The sequence below is a fragment of the Canis aureus genome, chromosome 12 (assembly GCF_053574225.1).
Source record: "Canis aureus isolate CA01 chromosome 12, VMU_Caureus_v.1.0, whole genome shotgun sequence".
NCBI classification, from domain to species: Eukaryota; Metazoa; Chordata; class Mammalia; order Carnivora; family Canidae; genus Canis; species Canis aureus.
In genome coordinates this window covers 21,755,996-21,781,829 of record NC_135622.1, presented here as the reverse complement: position 1 = coordinate 21,781,829, position 25,834 = coordinate 21,755,996, and the positions used below count along the sequence as shown (strand labels likewise).

The window sequence follows — 25,834 nt, the reverse complement described above, 5'->3', positions numbered from 1 at the left end:
TCTTTTCCTGACTTATTTCACTTAATGATATCTTCTGGCATCATCCATGTTGTCACAAATGCCAAGATTTTGTTCTTTTTATGGTTGAGTAATATTCCATTTTATATATATACACATCTTTATACATTCATCTACCAATGGACACTTAAATTCCTTCCATATCTTGGTTTTGTAAATAATGCTGTATCAAACATAGGGTATATTTATCTCTTAACTCTTCAAATTGATGTTTTTGTTCTTTCCACCCAGAAGTGGAATTGTTGAATCATTTGGTAGTTCTATTTTTATTTTTTTCAGGAAACTCTATACTGTTTTCTATAGTGATTGTACCAATTTACATTCCGGCCAACAGTATATGAAAGTTCTTTTTTCTCTATATCCTCACCAAAACAAATGTGAGAAGATATTTACAAATCATATATTTGGTTAGAGGTTAAAATCCAAAATATATAAAGTACTTACACAGCTTATATAAAAAAGAAAAAAAAAAAACAAGAAATCTAATTAACAAACAAGCAAAGGACCTCAATAAACCCTTTTTCCAAAGAAGGCATACAAATAGCCAATAGACATATGAAAAGATGCTCAATATCACTCATCATTAAGGAAATGCAAATCAAAACTGCAGTGAGATACTATCTCATACAGGTCATGTTTCATTTTAAAATAGACCATAAAATAATTTTCCAAAATGACTGTACCTTCCATAACAATACTTGGAAATGTATCTTTCATTTTATCCATTCTGGTGAATTGTAATAGAAATACATTATGGGCTAATATCTAATCTTGGAGTAACCTGCATTTGGTCATAGTGTATTATTTTTCTTATGTTGCTGGATTATATTTCCTAACTTTAAAAAATTATTTTAAAATATATGTTCAGGGATCCCTGGGTGGCGCAGCGGTTTGGCACCTGCCTTTGGCCCAGGGCGCGATCCTGGAGACCCGGGATCGAATCCCACATCGGGCTCCCAGTGCATGGAGCCTGCTTCTCCCTCTGCCTATGTCTCTGCCTCTCTTTCTCTCTCTCTCTCTTTCTCTCTCTCTCTCTCCCTCTCTCTGTGACTATCATAAATAAATAAAAAATTTAAAAAAATAAAATATATGTTCATGAGGGATAGTGTCATGAAGTTTTGTTGGTTTGTTATCTTTGTTGTCATGTGTCTGCCTGATTTTATTTTTCTTTAATTTTGGTTTCAGAGAAATGCTGGTCTCATAAAATGAGTGGAATTTTCCTTTGTCCTCCATTTTAGTATAAAATTATTTTTAAATTAAAATTTTTAAAATCTTTTGTTTACTCATGAGAGATACAGAGAGAGAGAGAGGAGGGGGGCAGAGACACAGGCAGAGGGAGAAGCAGGCTCCATGCAGGGAGCCTGATGTGGGACTCCATCTCGGGACTCCATCCCGGGACTCCATCCCGGGACTCCATCTCAGGACTCCAGGATCACGCCCTGAGCTGAAGGCAGGTGCCAAACTGTTGAGCCACCCAGGGATCCCCATTTCAAATTAATTTTTTAAACACTGGTAGAAATCACAACTGAAATTGCCTCATTCTGAATTTTTCTTTGGGCGCTTTAAAAAAAAACACAACATCAAATACAATTGCTTCAATGCATATAAGGCTATTCAGGTGATCGATTCTTGAAAAAGCTTTGAAGTTAGATTTTTTTAAGAAATTCTCCATTTGATATATGTTTGTAAATTTTTCAACATAAAGTTATTAATATGTCTTTATTATCATTGTATTTGTAAGACTGATATTGATGCCTCTCCTCTTTCTTTCCTGGTGTTGGTAATTTGTGTCTTCTCATTTTTTTCTTGGTCAGTTTGGGTAGGGTTCATAAATTGCACTAGTATTTTTGAAGAAATGACTTAGAAGCCATTGATTCTCTTTATTATTTCTCCTATTTTTGTTTTTATTTTGATAATCCCCTTAAATATAGTTCCTTTGGTCTTAATTTCACTTCATTTTTCCAATTTCTAGAAATATAGATCACCGTATTCTTTACATTTTTCCTAATACAAGCTTTAAAGCTATAAATTTCTCTCTAACCACTACTTTAAATTATTACATAAAATATTATATTTTTATTAGCTTTAGTTACATATACTTTAACATTTATTTCTAATGTTTGAAGCATAAAATTCCTTAATGAATTTCCTACCTGATCTTGATTTTTGAAATGGGGATGTTCTATAAATATCAATTAGGTTGAGTTGGTGGATATTCTTTTAAGTCTACTTTTCCTAATTAATTCTCATTGCAATTAAAGTTAAGAAAATTTTAAATAATTGTAAACATAAATTAACCATATCTTAAGTTACCTTATTAATTTAAATTTGTTTAATTTTAATACCAATTACTTAGAAGTAAATATTGAAATCCCTAAATATAATTGGTAATTTGCTTCTTTCCAATTTTTGTTTGGTTAGCACATACTCCACATGTTTGGAAATGGTCTATAATTGAGTGCATATACATTTGGGCTATATATTTTTCATAAATTGATTGTTCTATGATTTAACATTTTTTTCTCCCTGGTAATATTTATTCTCCTGAAGTCTCATTTATAGCATTAAAATATTGACTTGAGCTTTCTTATGCTAGGCATTTTATAGTATAAAACTTTTTGTAATCTTTTACTCTAAATGTATGGTAGGCTGAATAATGGTCCTGAGAAGATGTCCATGGCCTATTATCTGGAACTGGTGAGTATGATACTTTACATTGTAATGGTGCAAATTTGATTAATGAAGAATCCTGAATTTCAGAGATTATTCCTGGGTTATTCAGGTCAAGCCAATGTAATCATAAGACTTTTTATAAGAGAGATACAGAACATCCATTTCAAAAAAAGAGTTGAAGATGAAACCAGATATTGGAGTAAAGTACTTTATATGAAGAATGAGCAATGAACAAGAAATGCAAGTAGACTCTGGAAGCTGGAAAAAAGAAAGGGTATAAAAACATTTTTTTAAGTAAAAAACTCAAAATAACATTTGTAAAGCAAAATAGATGGAAGACTTTGATGGTATTACTATTAAGTATTTTTATTCAATAGTGTCATGTTAAAATTAAGTACTTTCTTTCAGTTAAATTAACATATTAAAAACAATTTTAGAGAATATATTTACATTTCTAAATCTGACAAGAAAATATCTAGCATCTGAAAATATAAAGATCAACAAATTAAAAATTAAAAAAGGCAAGACTATCAGTGAAAATCGACAGAAGTTGAAAACTTCAGAGAAAAAACAAAACGTTAAAGACAGTGATTCTTTTTTTTTTTAATTTTTTTTTTAATTTTTTTTATTTATTTGTGATAGTCACACAGAGAGAGAGAATGAGGCAGAGACACAGGCAGAGGGAGAAGCAGGCTCCATGCACCGGGAGCCCGACGTGGGATTTGATTCCGGGTCTCCAGGATCGCGCCCCGGGCCAAAGGCAGGCGCCAAACCGCTGCGCCACCCAGGGATCCCGACAGTGATTCTTAATTTTATATATCAACTTCATTGGCCTTGGTGTTCCTAGATTAGATTTTTTTCTGAGTGTATCTGTGAGGATATTTCTCAGTGAGATTAGCATTTGAATTGATGGACTCAGGAAAGAAGACAGCCTTTCACAATGTGTATCCTACAATCCATTGAGGGAGGGCCTGAATAGTATAAAGGGTGGAGGAGGGAGGAATTCATGACTTTTTGCTTCCTGCCTTCCTGCTTGCATTGGGACATCTCATCTTTGTTGGCCTTTAGATTAGGATTTACATAATTGGGTCCCCCCTTGGTTCTCAGGACTTCAAACTTGGAAGGAATTATACCACTGGCTTTCCTGGGTGTCCACCTTGCAGAGGGCTTATAGATTATGTGGGACTTAGCAGTCTTCATAATCATGTGAGCCAATTTTTCATAATAAATATATATCCAACAAATTACTGATACTCCTTTTCTGGAGAACCCTGACTAATACAAACAGCATATGAAGAGGAGAACATAATTAATTAGCAGGGGGTGTTAAACCTAAAATAGCAAAAAGGAGTTTTTTAAATTTTATTTATATTCATGAGAGATACAGAGAGAGAGAGAGAGAGAGAGAGAGAGGCAGAGACACAGGCAGAGGGAGAAGCAGGCTCCATGCAGGGAGCCAGGTGTGGGACTCAATCCTGGGTCTACAGGATCACACCCTAGGCTGAAGGCAGCGCTAAACTACTGAGCCACCCAGGCTGCCCAAAATAGCAAGCTTGTAAAATTTAGAAACTTGGTACAGTCAACAGATGATGCGGACAATAGGGAAACTTCTGCAGCTTAGGTTTATATATTGATGTTACCATTCTGGAGAGTAATCTGATATTAGTCAAATTAAGTATTCTACATCTGCATATGTATTCCAAAGAATTTCTCACAAGGGTCAATAAGCACGTATGTACAACAATATATATACAGTTTGGTTCTTCTGTGAGGACAGGGATTTTATATTATTTTATTTTTTTATTATTTTTTTATAATAAATTTATTTTTTATTGGTGTTCAATTTACCAACATACAGAATAACACCCGGTGCTCATCCTGTCAAGTGCCCCCCTCAGTGCCGGTCACCCATTCACCCCCACGCCCGGCCCTCCTCCCCTTCCACCACACCTAGTTCATTTCCCAGAGTTAGGAGTCTTTATGTTCTGTCTCCCTTTCTGATACTTCCCACACATTTCTTCTCCCTCCCTTATATTCCCTTTCACTATTAATTATATTCCCCAAATGAATGAGACCAAATAATGTTTGTCCTTCTCCGATTGACTTACTTCACTCAGCATAATACCCTCCAGTTCCATCCACCTTGAAGCAAATGGTGGGTATTTGTCGTTTCTAATGCCTGAGTAATATTCCATTGTATACATAAACCACATCTTCTTTATCCATTCATCTTTCGATGGACACCGAGGCTCCTTCCACAGTTTGGCTATTGTGGACATTGCTGCTAGAAACATCGGGGTGCAGGTGTCCCGGCGTTTCATTGCATCTGTATCTTTGGGGTAAATCCCCAACAGTGCAATTGCTGGGTCATAGGGCAGTTCTATTTTTAACTGTTTGAGGAACCTCCACACAGTTTTCCAGAGTGGCTGCACCAGTTCACATTCCCACCAACAGTGTAAGAGGGTTCCCTTTTCTCCGCATCCTCTCCAACATTTGTGGTTTCCTGCCTTGTTAATTTTCCCCATTCTCACTGGTGTGAGGTGGTATCTCACTATGGTTTTGATTTGTATTTCCCTGATGGAAAGTGATGCAGAGCATTTTCTCATGTGCATGTTGGCCATGTCTATGTCTTCTTCTGTGAGATTTCTGTTCATGTCTTTTGCCCATTTCAAGATTGGATTGTTTGTTTCTTTGGTGTTGAGTTTAATAAGTTCTTTATATCTTGGAAACTAGCCCTTTATCTGATATGTCATTTGCAAATCTTCTCCCATTCTGTAGGTTGTCTTTTAGTTTTGTTGACTGTATCCTTTGCTGTGCAGAAGCTTTTTATCTTGATTAAGTCCCAATAGTTCATTTTTGGTTTTGTTTCCTTTGCCTTCATAGATGTATCTTGCAAGAAGTTGCTGTGGCTGAGTTAAAAAAGGGTGTTGCCTGTGTTCTCCTCTAGGATTTTGATGGAATCTTACCTCACATTTAGATCTTTCATCCATTTTGAGTTTATCTTTGTGTATGGTGCAAGAGAGTGGTCTAGTTTCATTCTTCTGCATGTGGATGTCCAATTTTCCCAGCACAATTTATTGAAGAGACTGTCTTTCTTCCAATGGATAGTCTTTCCTCCTTTATCGAATATTAGTTGACCATAAAGTTCAGGGTCCACTTCTGGGTTCTCTATTCTGTTCCACTGATCTATGTGTCTGTTTTTGTGCCAGTACCACACTGTCTTGATGACCACAGCTTTTGTAGTACAACCTGAAATCTGGCATTGTGATGCCCCCAGCTATGGTTTTCTTTTTTAAAATTCCCCTGGCTATTCGGGTCTTTTCTGATTCCACACAAATCTTAAAATAATTTGTTCTAACTCTCTGCAGAAAGTCCATGGTATTTTGATAGGGATTGCATTAAACGTGTAAATTGCCCTGGGTAACATTGACATTTTCACAATATTAATTCTGCCAATCCATGAGCATGGAATATTTTTCCATCTCTTTGTGTCTTCCTCAATTTCTTTCAGAAGTGTTCTATAGTTTTTAGGGTATAGATCCTTTACCTCTTTGATTAGGTTTATTCCTAGGTATCTTATCCTTTTGGGTACAACTGTAAATGGGATTGACTCCTTAATTTCTCTTTCTTCAGTCTCATCGTTAGTGTATAGAAATGTCACTGATTTCTGGGATTGATTGTGTATCATGCCATGCTACCAAATTGCTGTATGAGTTCTAATAATCTTGGGGTGGAGGCTTTTGGGTTTTCTATGTAGAGTATCATGTCATCGGTGAAGAGGGAGAGTTTGACTTCTTTGCCAATTTGAATGCCTTAATGTCTTTTTGTTGTCTGATTGCTGAGGCTAGGACTTCCAGTACTATGTTGAATAGCAGTGGTGAGTGTGGACATCCCTGTCTTGTTCCTGATCTTAGGGGAAAGTCTCCCAGTGCTTTCCCATTGAGAATGATATTTGCTGTGGGCTTTTCATAGATGGCTTTTAAGATGCGTCCATTTCTTCTAGATTGCCTAATTTATTGGCGTATAGCTGCTCATAATATGTTTTTAAAATCGTTTGTATTTCCTTGGTGTTGGTAGTGATCTCTCCTTTCTCATTCATGATTTTATTAATTTGAGTCTTCTCTCTCTTCTTTTTAATAAGGCTGGCTAATGGTTTATCTATCTTATTAATTCTTTCAAAGAACCAACTCCTGGTTCTGTTGATCTGTTCCACAGTTCTTCTGGTCTCGATTTCGTTGAGTTCTGCTCGAAAATTAATTAACTCTCTTCTTCTGCTGGGTGTAGGATCTATTTGCTGTTTTTGCTCTAGCTCCTTTAAGTGTAAGGTTAGCTCTTGTATTTGAGTTCTTTCCAGAGTTTGTTTGTTTTTTTTTCTTTTTTTTTAAATTTTTTTTTATTTTTTATTTATGATAGGCACACAGTGAGAGAGAGAGAGAGAGAGGCAGAGACACAGGCAGAGGGAGAAGCAAGCTCCATGCACCGGGAGCCCGACGTGGGATTCGATCCCGGGTCTCCAGGATCACGCCCTGGGCCAAAGGCAGGCGCTAAACCGCTGCGCCACCCAGGGATCCATCTTTCCAGAGTTTGAATGGATGTTTGTATTGCGATGTATTTCCCCCTTAGGACTGCTTTTGCTGCATCCCAAAGATTTTGAACGGTTGTATCTTCATTCTCATTAGTTTCCATGAATCTTTTTAATTCTTCCTTAATTTCCTGGTTGACCCTTTCCTCTTTTAGCAGGATGGTCCTTAACCTCCACGTGTTTGAGGTCCTTCCAAACTTCTTGTTGTGATTTGTTTCTAATTTCAAGGCATTATGGTCTGAGAATATGCAGGGGACGATCCCAATCCTTTGGTATCGGTTCAGATGGAATTTGTGACCCAGTATGTGGTCTATTCTGGAGTAAGTTCCATGTGCACTTGAGAAGAATGTGTATTCAGTTGAGTTTGGATGTAAAGTTCTGTAGATATCTGTGAAATCCATCTGGTCCAGTGTATCATTTAAAGCTCTTGTTTTTTTGGAGATGTTGTGCTTAGAAGACCTATCGAGTATAGCAAGAGCTAGATTGAAGTCACCAAGTATAAGTGTATTATTATCTAAGTATTTCTTCACTTTGGTTATTATTTGATTGATATATTTGGCAGCTCCCACATTCGGGACATATATATTGAGGATTGTTAAGTCCTCTTGTTGGATAGATCCGTTAAGTATGAGATAGTGTCCCTCTTCATCTCTCACTACAGTCTTCGGGGTAAATTTTAGTTTATCTGATATAAGGATGGCTACCACTGCTTTCTTTTGAGGACCATTTGAATGGTAAATGGTTCTCCAACGTTTTATTTTCAGGTTGTAGGTGTCCTTCTGTCTAAAATGAGTCTCTTGTAGACAGCAAATAGATGGGTCCTGCTTTTTTATCCAGTCTGAAACCCTGCGCCTTTTGATGGGGTCATTAAGCCCGTTCACGTTCAGAGTTACTATTGAAAGGTAAGAGTTTAGTGTCATCATGATGTCTATTAAGTCCTTGTTTTTGTGGATTGTTCCACTGAACTTCTTCTTAAAGGGGAATTTTAAGAGTCCCCCTTAAAATTTCTTGCAGAGCTGGTTTGGAGGTCACATATTCCTTCAGTTCCTGCCTGTCTTGGAAGCTCTTTTTCTCTCCTTCTATTTTGAATGAGAGTCTTGCTGGATAAAGTATTGTTGGTTGCATGTTCTTCTCATTTAGGGCCCTGAATATATCCTGCTAGCCCTTTCTGGCCTGCCAGGTCTCTGTGGAGAGGTCTGCTGTTACCCTAATACTCCTCCCCATAAAAGTCAGGGATTTCTTGTCTCTTGCTGCTGTAGGATCTTCTCTTTATCTTTGGAATTTGCAAGCTTCACTATTAAATGTCGAGGTGCTGAACGGCTTTTATTTTATTTTATTTTTATTATTGATTTTAGGGGGGGAATCTCTCTATTTCCTGGATCTGAATGCCTGTTTCCCTTCCCAGATTAGGAAAGTTTTCAACTATGATTTGTTCAATACATATTCTGGCCCTCTGGCCCTTTCTGCGCCCTCAGGAGCCCCAATTAAATGTAGGTTTTCTTCCTCAGGCTGTCGTTTATTTCCCTTCATCTATCTTCATGTTCTTTTAATTGTTTGTCTTTTTCCTCAGTTTCCCTCTTTGCCATCAATTTGTCTTCTATTTCACTCCCTCCTTCTTCCACCTCCTTAACCCTCCCCGTTAGGACTTCTATTTTGGATTGCATTTCATTCAATTGATTTTTTTTTTCATTCAATTGATTTTTAATTTCTGCCTGATTAGATCTAAATTCTGCAGTCATGAAGTCTCTTGAGTCCTTTAGGCTTTTTTCTAGAGCCACCAGTACCTGTATAATAGTGCTTCTGAGTTGGCTTTCTGACCCTGAATTGTAATCCAGATTTTGTAACTCTGTGGGAGAGAGGACTGTTTCTGATTCTTTCTTCTGAGGTGAGGTTTTCCTTCTAGTCATTTTGCACAGTGCAGAGTGGCCAAAAACAAGTTGTATTGGGAAAAGGAGAAAAAGAGAGGAGAGAAAGAAGGAAAGAAAAGAGAAAAAGAAAAAAGAAAAAAGGAAGAAAAAAAGGAAAAAAGAAAAGAAAAAGAAAGAAAGGAAAAAAAGGATGGTGGAAGCAATCAGAAATCAAAAAGAAAAAAGAAAAACCACGGGGGAGTATCTTCTGATTCTGTATACTGTAAGTCCCTTGACTTCCTCTGGAACTTGTCCTTCTAGTTGGTCTTCTGGGGGAGGGGCCTGTTGTGCTGATTTTCAGGTGTTAGCACTTGGGGGAGCTGCTCTGCCCCCTGCCTGGTGCAGGGCTCAGTGGGGGTTGTTTACCCCGTGAGGCCCCTGGAGGAACAGCCTTAGTGGCGGGGCCAGCTCTGCAGCCCTGGAGTCAGCCCCCGCAGTAACTCCGGAGCTCTCGGTCTGCAGGGCCTGGAGGCTCCGGGGCGGGGCCGCTGATCTGCTCAGCTCGGGGCAGGAGTGTCCTTGCTGTCCTGGGCCCTCCCGGCCTCTCCCTTTCCCGGGGGTAGGCCGGATCCTGGGCTGTGTCCCGGCGCCCTGTGCTCCGGAGCCTGCACTGCTGGTTTCGTGCTCTGGCGGCGCAGTCCCCTCCGCGGAGCCCGCCCGAGCCCCTCCGAGCTGCTCCCGCCCCGCAGCCCCCTCCATGGAGCCACCGCCTGAGCCCCCCGAGCTGCTCCGGTCCCACCGTGCACGCTGCAGCCCTTAGGGAGCTCAGCCACGGGGTGTGGGGCTCTCCCCGGGGCGCAAGTGTCTGTTAGTGTCCCAGGGATCCCGAGGGCATCCCCGCCCTCCTGGGTCCTGCTCCAACTCGCTCCGAGCCCCTTTACCCCCGGAAGGTTGGTGCAGCTCCTGCTCCTCTGGGACGGGGCTCTCCTGTCCTGGGGACACTCGCCTAGGCCTTAGCCCAGCTCCTTACGGGGCCCCTCCCCCTTGGAGGCCTTTTGTTTCTTTATTTCTTTTTCCCCGTCTTCCTACCTTGTTAGAAGCGCGAACTCTTCTCACTGTAGCATTCCAGCTGGTCTCTCTTTACATCTCAGGCCAAATTCGTAGATTTTCAGGATGATTTGAAGGTTATCTAGGTAAGTTGGTGGGGACAGGTGACTTGGGGACCCTATTCTTCAGCCATCTTGCCCCTCCTCCAAGGACAGGGATTTTAAATGGAACATATGTGGGACACACATCATGAAATCTTAGTGATCAGAATACTGGACAGGATGCAACATTGAATAAGAGATGGATCTCACAAGCATAAGCTGGTGTGTTAACGGAAGACACAGAATAAGGCATATGACTTATTTAAATTAAAATACCTTTAAACCTAAAGTACCAGATATTTATTGTGATATATACACAAATGAAAATATACTAAATCCTTAGAATAAAAATTGTCGTTGAGTTGCTGTATGTAAGTTGGGAATATGAACAAAATAGTATTAAAAAAGATGTTGCCATCTTCCTTGTATTCATATATGACTGTGTGACATAGGTCTAGGCAATGGAGAAAGGTAGTGGAAAAGCTTCTTAAAAGGAAGCATAGGAATCTATTATGTATTTTTGTGAAACTGAATTAAAATAAACACTGTCAACCTCCAGAAATCTTATAGCTTGTTAATTGTAGTAAACATAGTCCTTTCTGAAACTACAACAAATGAGGTCAGATTGAGATACTTCTCTTAAAGGCTATCCCAGGATCAGGATATAGGAAGAATTGGAATTACTGAGCTCTGCTATTTGATTACACTAAAATTAAAGTTCAGCAGTGGAAAGATCATGAGTTTTGAAGACATAAAGTATGAGTTCAAATCTCATTCTTCTCAATTGCTGTCTATGTAACCCTAAGAAAATTACATAAACTGCTTCTGCTTTAGTGTCTTCATCCATAATATAAGAAAAATATTATATCTTTACAGCTTTGAGATTTAATAGAGATAATGACCTTAAGATGGTTGGCATTTATTCATTAAAATTTACTTTCTGGGATCCCTGGGTGGTGCAGCGGTTTGGCGCCTGCCTTTGGCCCGGGGCGTGATCCTGGAGACCCGGGATCGAATCCCACATCGGGCTCCTGGCATGGAGCCTGCTTCTCCTTCTGCCTGTGTCTCTGCCTCTCTCTCTCTCTCTCTCTCTCTCTCTCTCTGTGACTATCATAAATAAATAAAAATAAAAAAATATTATAAAAAAAAATAAAATAAAATTTACTTTCTTTCCTATTGAACAAATATCTCATTGTATCAAGGGAAACAATTCAAAAAAGCAAGAAAATTGCCTCTGCACCAGGAAAGGGGCCTCCGGTTAGTTATCTAAGGTAAGATTCAGGCTGACAGTGATGCAATGACCCTTTTCAAATCATGCTGTAGAAGTTAAAGCACCATATGTCATCACAGATGGCATATTGGCAGGAGGGAGCTGTGCTATTTCAAATGACAAAATAGAGTAAGAAATTACTTTAAAAGGTTAACAAGAGGATCTAAAATTCTTAAAATGAAATCTAACACGATCATATATAAAATATTTTGATTTGGATTTTAGAAAACAAGCACATAGGATTGAAAAAGGAGGGATTCATTTGAAAAGTTTTGATTCAAAAGGCCAACATTGGTATTGACCATGTTATCAATTCAAACCAACAAAAAGATGCATATGAAGGTTGTGAATTAATCAAAGGTGGCTACACGTCTGTTTCTCTTTGCTCTCATGATCTTATAAAATGACAGTAAAAATAAACACATAAAAACAAATGAGACGGGAGATAGACTGTCAGTGAGAAGTTTTTGCCTATATGTGGATAAAGTCAATCCAGAAAGCTAGAGACCAGTACTCATAGAAGACAACTGCAGTGAATTGGGGAGGTTCTCTGGATAACCAAAAGAATTACAAAAATGTAACACAAAGAGAAGTGAGAATGGTAGCTGTTGAAATGCTGAATATTGAATTACTCTGCCAGTCTAATCCCTACGTTCTTAGTTCTTATCTCACCACCGCCATTTCTTTACCCATTCTCCAAGTGGAAGAAAGGAGAACCACAACATTTTCACAGCATTATCAAATACTGGCTAGTACTTAAAAAAAAAAAAAAAAAAAAAAAAAAAAAGTAACATCCTAAAAAATAATTAGGACTGTCAAAGTAGACTTTGGACTCCTACAGAAATGTATATCCATACTAGAATTCCACCCAGTCTATAGATAAAGTCTCTGCTTTTGACCTTGAAGTAATTGTTTCCAGCTTCAAACCTAACACAAATTAATTCCAAGAAACTTCAAAAAAATTCCCACTCATGGGAGTGTCAAGAGAAAGAAACATAATTCCATGGACAGAATAGTACAGGTACAAATAAGCAATTATCTTTAAAAATAAATTTAAAAAATCAATGCCATTTCAAAAATCTCTTTATATCATTGTGTCAAAAATCTAATTATGTTTTATGGTGAAATATAGAAAATATTTATTTTAGTAATTATAATAATAAATGGAGGGACACACGGGTGGTACTGTCAGTTAAGCATCTGACTCTTGGTTTTAGCTCAGGTCATGATCTCAGGGTCATGAGATGGGATGTTGGGCTCCATGTTCAGTGTGGGGTCTGCTTGAGATTCTCTCTCTTCCTCTCCCTCTACCCCTCCCACTCATGCTCTATTTCTCTCTAAAATACATAAATAAAGCTTAATAATAATAATAGTAAATGAAAAACATATGAAAACAGTATCCATATTTAAAGAAAAACTACCTAGCACAGTTCTGCTTCAAATAATGGCTACCTCATATCAGACTAATTCTCTTACAAATAAAATTTATATATCTGAACAAAATTTTGAAATCGATCACATGAAGGCATTGGAAAATTTCCAAAACCAGGCAGAAACCAGAAGGCAGTTGATGACTGAATGAGGGGCTATGTAATGGCCAGGAACTGTGTTTTGTGGCTTTTATCCAGAAGGAACTCCCCACATGGTTTGGTTGAGGTTGGCATGAAGTCATGTAACTGCATAACTGCTCATGAACAGAGTTGGAGCTTCCCGAAGAGATGAAAAGTAAAGAAGAGGATATTAGAAAGGAGGAAAATGCAGAAAAGTGAACTCCAAAACCTTTGTATAACCTTACTGAAAAACTTTGAGTTCTGAACTTAAACATATGGGGAAATTTCCAGAACTTCCTAAGGGATGCAAAATCTGAAAGGCTAGAACTAATCAACGACTGGTATAAGGTAAAAAGAAGAAATATTTTTAGGTTAATTCCAGCCAAGTTCATTATTTGTTAGAACAAAATCAACACTTTTCAAAATGTGTAAAGTTTATCAATTCACAATGTCATCTACATAATAAAAATTATTAGACATAAATAGAAACAAAAACATAGTGACCTATGTTCAATAGACAAGGTCAACAATTGAAACTGACACAGAGGGCAGCCCGGGTGGCTCAGCGGTTTAGCGCCGCCTTCAGCCCAGGGTGTGATCCTGGAGACCCGGGATCAAGTCCCATGTCAGGCTCCCTGCATGATGCCTGCTTCTCCCTCTGCCTGTGTCTCTGTCCCTCTCTCTCTCACACACACACACTCTCTCTGTCTCTCATGAATAAATAAAAATCTTTAAAAAAAACTGACACAGAAATAACGCAGATGTTAAAATAAGTGGAAAAAGACTATGATATTGCTTTTGCAAATATGTTGAAGAACCTACAGAAAATTTGTGTAATAATGAATAAACAAATAGGAGATTCCTGCAAAAAAAAGGCAAATATATTTTAAAATAAAGGGAGTTATAGAGTTAAATTTATTAAAATATGAAGTTAAAGTTTTACTGGATGATTTAAATACAGATTAAAATCAGAAGAAAGGTCAGTTAAATGAAGGTAGACCAACAGAAATTATCAAAAAAATAGAGATTTTTTTTCAATTAGAAGTTTCCAATGACCTGTGTGATTATATAAACCATCTAGTATATGTTGAAATGAAATTAGAGAAAGAAGAAAAAAAGGTAGAAAATATATTTGAAGAATCAATGTCCCCAAACTCCCCAAATTTTTTGATTGGCATAGATTTTACATCCAAGAAATTTAATAAACCCCAACCATTATAAATACAAAGAAAATAACACCTAGGTAGACAGGGTCAAATTTTCAAAATCCAAAAATAAAGAAAATATCATTAAAGCATCCCCAAAGAAGCAATATATTACATTTAGGGGAACTAAAATAAGAAAGGCAGCTACATTTTTTTTAGGAACAATATAAAAGATGAAAATAAAACAAATCTTTATAGTTTGTAAAAAAACAAAACAAAACAAAACAAAAACGTGTTAATTCAAAATTCCAAATCCAGCAGAACTGTCCTTTATATGAAGGCAAAATAAAGGCTTCTTTTGATAAACAAAATAGTATAAATATGCAGCTAGTGGAACTGCACAGCAAATAATGGTGAATAGGTTATTTAAGATAAAGAGAAATAAAACCAGATGGAAACATTGGCATAGGAAGTAATGAGAAGCACTCAAAATGGTATATACAACTCTGTGTTCTGTGGTTTGTAATATGTATATGTATTATACATGAAAACAAGAGCACAAAATACGGGGATTATATCTATCTGTGGCAAGGTTCTTAGATTTTATGTAATAGGGTAAGGGTGTGTTTTTTTAACCTCTAGAGAAATAACTAAAAAATGTAAGAATGCATAGCTACAGAGTCAATAGAAGGAATACACTTGAATAGTAAAAACAAAACAAAACAATGGATTCACCCTAATAAAGGTGAAAAAGAAGGATTAGGTGGAGGAGGATTGGACAAATAGAAAACAAGTAGTAAAATAATAGACCTCAATCCAACAATTTATGTTAATTTTTTGAACTTTTAAGGGTATGAAGACTTAATATAAAAGGCAGAATTAGAATGGATAAAAAAGCTAGAGAAGTATATGCTATTTGCAGGGCCATACTTTGAATTTACAAACTGACAGGATTAAAGCAAAGTAATGAAAAATGAAATGTATCCTGCAATATTAGAAAACTATGATTACAAAAATTGAGGAAAATATTAGGTATCAAAATAAGGAATACTACGACAAATTATAAAGGATAACTATCAGTAAATTTTCCTAGTAAATTCCTAGTAAATTCTCTTAATAACACAACTTAAAAAACAAAAGCTAAAAACCACCTCATAGAACTAAAGGGAATTAGAGATAAATCCAAAATCATAGTTGGAGATTGTAACAAACCCTTTGCTGGGATTAATAAACAGACAAAAAGGCAGCTAGGATATAAAAGAACTAAACAACACTATCAATCACCTGAATCAATTGACTTTTATAAAACACTGCACCCAGTAATTCCAGAATATACATTATGTTCAAGTACACATAGAGTATTAACTAAGGTTGACCACATAAATGGAGATAAAATATATCTCAATAACAGCAAAGATAGAAATATTACAAAGGGTATTTTCTGAAAATAGTATTTTCTGAAAATAGTAAAATAGTTTTAAATTAATATTTATAATAAAGTTTTTAAAAGGCATCATATTTTTGGAAAGTTTAAAATGCAATAGAAAATAGTTTGTGTCTAAAAACAATCACATGAGTCATTATGAAATATTTTGAATCAATTGGTAGTAAAATTACAACATATATCCATTTGTGGAATCCAACTAAAGCAGTGATTAGATGGAAATTTATAGATATAAATTCTTATATTAGAAAAGTAAAGATCTTCTACCTTAAGAAATAAAAAGAAGTAATTTAAATGTAACATAATTAAAACAAAACAATAAAAATAAGAGCATAGAAAACAGAACAGTAACCTAAAAAATAACAAAAGGTTTTTGTAAAAAGATATATTAGCAAAACATATTGAGAGAAAAAGAGCAACAGAGACAGAGAACAAAATTACCAATTCCTGATATAAAAAGAAATATATCAATATTGATCATCCTATAGGCCAAAAAAAACAATGTAGAAAAGAATATCGTTACCACTCTATACCACCTGTGAAAATTCCTTGAAGAACAATTTAACAACTGATATAAAGACATCTTATATCAGTTAAAGAAATTACAGTTTTTATCAGAAGCATCACAAAAAACAGGTTCTTAAGAGTTTACCGTTGAGCTCTCTCATTCCTGGATAATAAAATATCACATTTTTCAGAAAATAGAAAAGAAACTTGAATTCTTTTTATAAAGCCAGCAAACCCTCATATGAAAGCCAAATTGACACATTATAAGAAAAATAATATATCATGACAATAGATTTAAAACTCCTACATATCAAAATATACCCAGCTGTATATATAATGTAAAATAACTTACCACTAAGTGGCATTTGTTCCAAGTGTGGAAGATTGGCTTAAATTTTTAAATCACTTAAAATAATTTACCTATTGAATACAAAGGAGATAGGATTGTTTCAATATATACAGAAAAATCATTTGGCAAAGCTCTGCTTCTATCTATTATTTAAACATCTCAGTAAACTATGAATTGAAGGAAACTTCTGAATATGATAAGACATCCACAAAATACCTAAAGCTAAAATACCTACAGCCATTTTTAAAGGTGGAATATTAAATGCTTCCCCTAAATTCAGGAACAAGGAAGGCTGTGGTGTCCTTTCTCTCTATTTCTGTATAGCCTTGCATTGAGTATACTAGCAATAAGGCCAAAATATAAATAAAATGCATAAAGTTTGAAAAGCAAAAAGTAAAACTATTTCCATTTTCAGAAGGTATGATTAAGGATAAAGAAATCCTTAAGAAATAAACAATTACAAAGAAATTAATTTACTAAGAATGCAGACTACATGGTCAAAAATAAAACTAATTTTTTTCTATATCGTAGCAACAAATATTGGTAAATAACATAAAAACTAAACTACCTTTTAAAGTAAAAAAAACACTCAATGTATATGAATAAAATTAAAAACATGCAAAATTTTTACAATAAAAACTACAAAATGAGAAAATTTTAATAAAAGAGATATGTTTATTTATTTTTTAATTATTATTATTTTTATTTATTTATGATAGTAACAGAGAGAGAGAGAGAGAGAGAGAGGCAGAGACACAGGCAGAGGGAGAAGCAGGCTCCATGCACCGGGAGCCCGACGTGGGATTCGATCCCGAGTCTCCAGGATCATGCCCTGGGCCAAAGGCAGGCGCCAAACTGCTGCGCCACCCAGGGATCCCAAGAGATATGTTTAAAATATGAATGTCTCAACATCATCAGGAACTCAGTTCTCCACTAGTTGATCTATAGATCTAATGCCTTCCAAATCATAATTTCAATAAACTGCTCACAGTTTCTGACAAACTTTTTATAAATGTATATGGAAATGTAAAGGATCCAGACAAAACTTTTATTATTTTACACACATAATAGTGTATGTGTGTATTTCTGTGTGTACACACACACACACACACACACACACACACACCAGCAAAGAAAGAATGGCAAAAAAAAATTGCATAAAATATTAACAATTCTTGAATCTAGGTGGAAGTTATTCTGTGTTATTTTTGCCAGTTTTCTCTGAGTTTAAAATTATACCAAAATAAAAATTGCTAAAAGAAAAATAAATTCTGAGTCAAGCTTCTTTCTACATGCATACTCTCCAAAATTTTTTAACATTTATTTTTCTTTATAGCAGTTTTATAATATGTGTACCTTAAACAATAAAGCTAGTAAATTATTTAGTTTTGATTACTTCTATAACTTAATAAAAATGGTTTCATATTATATTTTGTCACGTAACATTCTGTTCCTGTTAATGTTGAGTTCCCACCTTCCTCATACTTAAATGAGTAAATCATATTTACTTTTCTCCTGTTAACTGACGTTTGAATTCTCCATTCTTTGATAATGATAAACAACACTGCTATGAACTTTCTAAAATATTTCATACTTCACTTTACAAGAATTCTGTACATAATATGCCTTAGAAGAATGTTTGTGGGTCCTAGAGTACGTACTTTATCAGGATTACAAAATAATGCAGTGTTAATTCCTGAAGTTGTGATTCCTTTAGACTCCCATATAACAAAGATGCAAAAATGTCAGGACAGTCAATATATCATTTGTAAGTAACTGACTCTACATTTGAAGTGAATAAAGTTGCATCTTTATTTTTCCTAGTACATAAAAATAACTGGAGTGGATTGACCACAGTGTGAGTCTCAACTTTAAATTTTCAGGAGGTAGTTAGGTATATTAGTACCTAATATAATGTCATGTAGACATTAGGTAATATTTTCATAACCTTAAGAGATGAGTTTATCAGTAAGACTCAAAAAAACTAAATTAAGATAATATTGGTATGTCTATATAGTTTTAAATTACAAATTTCTGTGCATCAAAATAAAATATAAAACCAAAAACTCAGAGAAGTTAATCCATTATACAGAGAAAAGAATTAACTAGTATCAAGAATATATAAAGATAATTTGCAAATCAATAGCTTACATAAGGTAGAGGTTTACTTCTTATCACCTAACATTTAGGGATAAATAGCCAGTTCAGAACCAGTAGAAAGTTTTGCTACATCCATTATTCACCCGCCCATGTCTTTTGTTTGTGTTATTATTGCACTCTCATTACCTTGCATGTTTTCTTACATTGAATGATCAGTCCTGGCTTGGCTCACCAGCACCCATGAAAAGTAGGAGACTGTAAAACAAAAAAATAAGCAATTTTCTTTTATGGAAATGATGTAGAGTTTACACATATCATTTCCATTCAAAATTCTCTGACAAGAACCTGACCACATTGCCACACTCAATTCTTCCACAGAGCATCTATCTCTTTTTCTAAATTTATGTGATAATTCATTATTTAAAATAGAAGGGGAAAATGAAAACTGGTAGGAGATTATCAGTCTTTGTCATGGTGGTGGGCATTCAGGTATCATTTTGTTATTCCTGTATGATATAATATACAGCCTTGTCATGAAAGACATGGGTTCTATAATAAAAATAGTTTTAATTAAATGTACTTGCTTTATAATAATGTACAAAATCAATGATTACCAATTAACGGTACAAGCTTGGAAAGATTACATTTTTCAGTTGTTCAGTTCAGGATTTTCTTTATGCCTACATTATCAAGCTTATTACTTTTATTTTTCATATAGATACTAATGTCTAGTATATTTGATTTATAATCAAGACCTGTTCTCTTATGATGATAATAGCTTTGTCATTTTATCCATTAATTTGTATTTATTTCTGATTTATTAATTTTTTTCAGGAACCTACAAGTTTAAAATTGTAATATCTTACTGATGACTAGGATTTGAACGGCTTGATTTGTCATTATAGAATGACAACCTTTAATCCTAATAATCCTTCTCATATCAAAGTCTAATTTAACTAAAAGTACTACATCTACACTAGTTTCATTCTTATCATATTTTCCTGGAAAATATTTTTCCATTATTTATTTTTATCACTTCCATTATTAGGTTTTATATGTTCCACCTATAAAAGCTTAGCTGAATTTTTTTATATGAAATCTGAGATCTTTCTCTTAAATGAGGGATTAAATGCACTTTAATGCCTTGCAAATAATTATGATTTAATATCATGCATTTTTGTTTTTCCATTGTTTTTTTTTCTTGTTGTAATATCTTCTTTTGTTTCCTCTCATACTAATTTCATCTTTATTTTCATTATTTTAATGGCTACTTTAATTTTTTACCATGTTTGCAACAAAGTAACATTAATCAGTATTTAAATCTTCTCACAACTGATACATGGATCTCAGAAGAATATTTTTATTGACTTCTTCCTGAGTTGTTTGCTCTTCTCAAGCAAGTCTTATTTTTTAGTGTCATAAACTTAACTGTCATTATTTCACACAAAAATTTGTTAGATTTATGTCAACATTTACTAGCTAATTTGCTAATATTTTTCATTGCATCTTATACATTTTTATTGAACTTTTTACTGGAAATAATAAATTTAAATGGGAAATAATAATTTTCTTGAAATATGTACATTAGAAATTCCTTTAGTAAATAAAAGAAATATATCACCATTTGTCATGAAATATAGTTTTATTCAACAAAGAATCTTAAGTTGAAATTCTGCTTATCTATTTGAAGATTTTTTTTACTTTTTTCTAACTTTTTTGTTGCTGATGTGATATCTACTGTCAGCATAAATACTAATCCTCAGTTGGCGGTCCATCTTTAAACTTTTTAAAAATCTCTGATTTTGGGGGCACTTGAGTGTGTCAGTTGGTTAAGCATCTGACGACATTGACTCAGGTCACGGAGCCCTTTGTCATTCAGCCCCGAGTTTTTCAGTCCAAGTCTGGCTACTTGCTCAGTGGGAAGTCTGCTTGTCTCTTTCCCCTTTCTCCTCCCCCTGCTCATGTTTTTTCTCTCTCTCTCAAATAAAATCTTAAAGAAAAATCTCTTCATTTTTGGTGTTTTACAGTTTTGATTACATTGTGTCTCTTCGTGGCTTGTGGTTTTCAGTACATTTATCTTGTTTCATGTTGTGTTTTTCTGATTGTATGGATTTATAGAATTCATTCCTTCTAAAAATATTTATTCATAAACTCTTAGAGTATTAACTCCTCATTCTCATTCTCAAGATATTCTCTGAATCTCTGACTATATGTGTATGCATATGTGATAAGCAGATTTCTAAGACAGTACCCAAATCCTGTTTTTTAAGTCTTGTTTAATACTCTCTAATTAAGTATGCACTGATTATAATACTTTGCATCTAACCAGTAGAAAACAATAAAGGCGATGGGACATCACTTCTATGATGCAGTTTCAAAAGATTTTGAATTTCATCTTGTTAGCTGACTGTCCCTGTTTTCTTCCACATTTTGATGAAGCAAGCTGCCTTACTGGAGAGGGTCAATGGGAAGGAAATTAAAAGAAAACTCTGACCAATGGCCAGTGAGGAACTGAAGCTCTCAGTCTAACAACCTATATCCTGCCAACAAGCAATCACAAGAGAAATAATTCATAAGTTAGAAAACTGTTTAATAAAGCAAAAATATCAAACATTTATCTTTTATTACCAATGGTACTTCATGGTAACTAAATAATAAATCAAGAAAAATAATTACAGATGTACATTATCCAGTAAATGAATAAGGTATGTAAAAAATTTAATAAAATCCTCTTTAGCTTTTAACAACATAATGGAGTTAAGCAGTAATCATCAATGGCAGCTACTATTACTGTAGTAATTATGTATCACCCCAAATAATTGAAAAGACTTATAATGGCCTACCCTGGTGAACTTAATTAAGGCTTTAATAGAGATAAGGAATTCAATATACCAGGAGAAAGAAAGCCTAGGCACACTTTCAGGTGTGGGCTTCCATGTCCTTTCTCAGGTATACCAGATTCATTTCTTTAGATTACAAACCAAGGTATATGTGAGATAATTTGGTCTCAGGAAAACTCAGCCACATGTTTACTGAGGGATCTTCTATACTTCCTTGGTTACAAAGCCAAAATCAAGCTGTGTAACCAGATAAATCAGGTCACAGATCATCAATATATACACTTTCAATTATCATGTAGATCAACTATCATGTGGATAAACTGGCACAGAGCCCTTCTAGGTGAGTGTTAGGGCAGTAAACAGTTCAACTGTTTAGCTAGTGAGGGCATTTCAACTAGCTAGGACATTTCCTTCTTATCTTGACCAATGGTCATTAGTATGGCCCCAGACATCCCTGGAGATAAATATAGATGAGAGCTACTGCAAAAGAACATAAAAGTTAATGGCGATGTAATGAATCTATTTGGATCCTAAATAAAACAAGCTATAAACATATTAAACATTTGAGATATTTTGAACACTGGTTGGATATGTATTGGTTTTAAGGAATTATTATTTTTCTTGTTGTGTTACTAGTATGGTTGATATTTTCAAATGTCCTTATAGAAGAGTTAAAGATAAAATTATATGACATTTAAGATTTAAAAAATAGTAATCTAGTTTCAATCTCAGAGCATATGGTAGGTTTGCAGTGCTAGGGAGCCTATATAACTTTTCATACAACACAGTGAAAGTGAAAGGAGGAGCTTTTAGGAATTTTTCTGGGACAACATGCATAAATATAGTATGTCTCTGCTAAAACAGAAGGTATGGTGGCCCTACCCACTATATATCTATGTGGATGGCCTTAAATAGAATACCTTGTATATAAGTCAATAAATTTATATTGATTTATCTAGATTTAATTAGAATATTTATGACAGGGACAATTTAAGAGAAAGTGATTCTTCTGACTGCTATACAGAAACCAAAAAATTGGGAGAGAAAAAATGAAATATTATGTTATGCTGATTATTTGATCACCCAATATATTCAGTACTGCTTAGAAATAAAAATGTACTCCATAACTACCAAATTAAGTCTTGTTTCATTCTCTTGAAAAGCCATTATTGCTATGAAATCTCACTTAGTTTATTTAACATGTTGGCTCACTGTGGTAGCTTCCTCATATTTTTAATATTGTTATTTAATCATCCTGGAATAGGAAGTCCTGCAGGATTTCTTCTGGAGAGTTCTGTATAAAACAAATAATATTGTTCAGGAGATACTCTCTACTAGATATTATACTGGGGGTTACTAGTTCAGCTCTTCAGAGAGAAGTATGGTTAGTTATGATAAGAAGTTCAAGATAGGTTCAAGATAGTTCAAGTTCAAGATATTTGTGTGAAAATAAGTCCATTGCTGTTATCCATGTTATTACATTAAATTGTATCTAAAAGTCACATTGAACTTACTACATTGAATTATATCTAAAAGTCACATATAGAACTCTATATCACTATCCTTAATGTTGAAAAAAAACCCTTAAATTTCTCAATTTAAAAAAATTTAATAAAAATAACATATTTAGGCTACTTTATACTTTGTGAGGTACTTTCACATGCTGCTGAGTGTTCCTGATGATTACTGTTCTGCTGAATATTTAAATTTAACTTGTTATATAAGTGGGAATATTTAGTGCAAATATGTGTAAATCTTACAATGACTTTATCATAATTTAATATCTATTATACTTTTAGGAAATGTTGTCATTTTTTTTTCTTTTCTTTTCTTTTTTAAATATGGAGTTTACTTATTTTTCTCTCAGCTTTTGAAGTTGCTGATCACATGATCGGGCCCTCCGGCCACAAAAAAGAGTACATGACGCAGGCTATCTGGTCAATTATAGTTCTCCATCCCACAAGGTAAGATCATTGGTGTAGAAGGATAAATCCTGATTTATCCTATCTATGAAGGATAAATCACAGTGATTATTTTTTCAGGGAAGACTTTGGTCTCTGGAAGAGTGAGATTCTTCTTTTGATTTTGATGTGATGAGAGTTGAGGAACATGCAAATCATCATTGTTACCCTATGTGAAGAAATTATCTAAGAATGAAACCTAAAAAAGAAAGCCAATTACCAATGATAAACAAGAGGAGAACTTGGGTAGCTCAGTCAGTTAAGCATCTGCCTTCAGCTCAGGTCATGACATGACCCCAGGATCCTGGGATTGAGCCCTGCATCAGGCTTCCTACTCAGTGGGGAGTCTGCTTCTCCCTCTCCCTCTCCCTCTGCCTGCTGCTCCTTCTGCTTCTACTCTCTCTCTCTCTCATAAAATACTGTCAGTTTTGGAGTGCCTGGGTGGCTTTATCACTTAACAATCTCTCTCTCCCTCTTTTTTTTTTAAGATTTTATTTATTTATTCATGAGAGATACAGAGACATAGGCAAAGGGAGAAGCAGTCTCCCTGTGGGGATCCCAATATGGGACTCGATCCCAGGATCCTGGGATCACGCTCTGAGCCAACAACAGATGCTCAACCACTGAGCCACCCAGGTGCCCCAAGAGTCTGACTCTTGATTTTGGCTCAGGTCATGATCTCAGAGTCCTGAGAATGGTTCCACACTGGGCATGGAGCCTGCTTAAGATTCTTTTTCTCCCTCTCCCTCCCTACTTGCTCACTCTCTCTCTTTCAAAAAAAAAAAAAAAAAGTCAGTGTTAGTTTTGCCACAGAAACCTGGCAGACTCCTTAAGCCACCTATCGACTTCATTAGTTGTGTTAATAAACTTTTGTGTTTAAGTTGGTTTGGGTTTAAATTCTACAATCTCTGAGACCTGACTGATTCGTTGAACATGAGGAAGTTCAGCTCATTTCTGAGACAGACTTCTAGTGCACTTGCTCATGAACATAACTATTCTGATATTGACATTTTGCAGGTTTTCTCTATCAGCACTGTTTGATTTTATTACTCATCTGATAGAGCTGCTACATTACCATTTTCTAAAGCAAAGACCATTGGTGTTCCTTGGTAAATCTGGGCTCAAAATAATACTCATGCCTTAAACCTCAAAATCTATCTTTCCAAACCATTATTTTCTTTCCTTCTCAGCCATCTTTATCCTATAAGGACCTGCCCACCTTTGTTTTACAGTGACAGAAAGACTCTAAAATGCTCCCCACCATGATCCATACATCTTGGCATTAATTCCTTTATATAACCTATAGTCCTTAACTGTGGGTGGTACCTGTGACTTCTAACTAGTAGAATATATCAAAGGGGATGAGGTATCACTTTTGTGATTACATTACTTTATATAAGATTCTGTTTTGCTCTCAGACTCATGTTACAGACTCCCAACTGTCTAATTGAAGTAAGCAGTCATGTTGGAGAAGTCCATGTGATACGGAATTTCACCAGCCTCTAAGAGCCTCTAGCCAGCAGCCACGAAAAAGGTGAGGCCTTCCGTCCTACAGTTGTGAGGAAATGAATCCTGTCAACAGTCAAGTGAGCTCAGAAGTGGATTCTTCCCAAATTGAGCCACCAGTTGAGAATGCAGCACTTTGCAACATTCTGAGAACCTAAGCGGAGGAACCTATAGTCCTGACTTGCCGAAACTCTGAGATAAAAGTGCATTGTTTTAAGCTTGCAAGTTTGTTGTAATGTTGTTACCCAGCAATATATAATGTACTCCCCATAAAAAAATGTCATTTCAACCCAAGTTTCAGTTAATAATATACTTAATGACCTTTACTGATGCACTAACCTTTCTTATGCCAGCTTTAAATTCTTGTCTATTCATCTCTCTTCTCCTAGAAAACAATGTATATTTTCAAGAACAAGGATTATATCTTCTACTTATTCATTGGCAACAAACTCTGAAATGCTAGACAGTTTTATACAATAATGAGGTTTTGCACGTTTCTGCTGTGAATCATTGTTTCACGTGTCCTGGCAGGTCCTTTTGGCTACTAAAGAAATGAAACAGCTTCATCATAAAAGAAAATACTACTTTTTTGATTCTTAGTTTAAGAAGTAAAACTCCAGATGTTTCATGAGAAACTTTAACTAAGTTACAACTGTACAAAGTTACAACTTCGCTGTACAACAGGTGTGGTAACAGAATTCTAAAATGAAACTCAAGGACATATTCACTTGTGTAACTCTTGTATTCACTTGTAACTTGTATTCACTTGTGTAACTCTTCCCCAGAGGGGAGGGTGATATGTGAATATAAAGGGACATCCCATCTGTGATTAGGTTATTTTATTTGGCAAAAGTGTTTTGTTTTGTTTTGTTTTGTTTTGTTTTGTTTTTCTAA

The 25,834-nt window shown here is 35.2% G+C and overlaps 1 long non-coding RNA gene across 10 annotated transcripts in view; it reads left to right on the top strand.

Moving 5' to 3' along the window:
- Window positions 1-25,165, top strand: part of LOC144280732 (uncharacterized) — a 63,419-nt gene extending 38,254 nt beyond the window's left edge. For 8 of the 10 annotated variants that reach the window (XR_013349153.1, XR_013349160.1, XR_013349157.1 and 5 more), the window contains 4 exons: window positions 2,667-2,715; window positions 11,471-11,539; window positions 23,341-23,437; window positions 24,853-25,165. This is a non-coding gene — a long non-coding RNA (uncharacterized LOC144280732). The remainder of the gene's footprint in view (window positions 1-2,666; window positions 2,716-11,470; window positions 11,540-23,340; window positions 23,438-24,852) is intronic. The other 2 variants (XR_013349154.1, XR_013349155.1) reach the window with 2 other exon arrangements.
- Window positions 25,166-25,834: the final 669 nt, after the last annotated feature.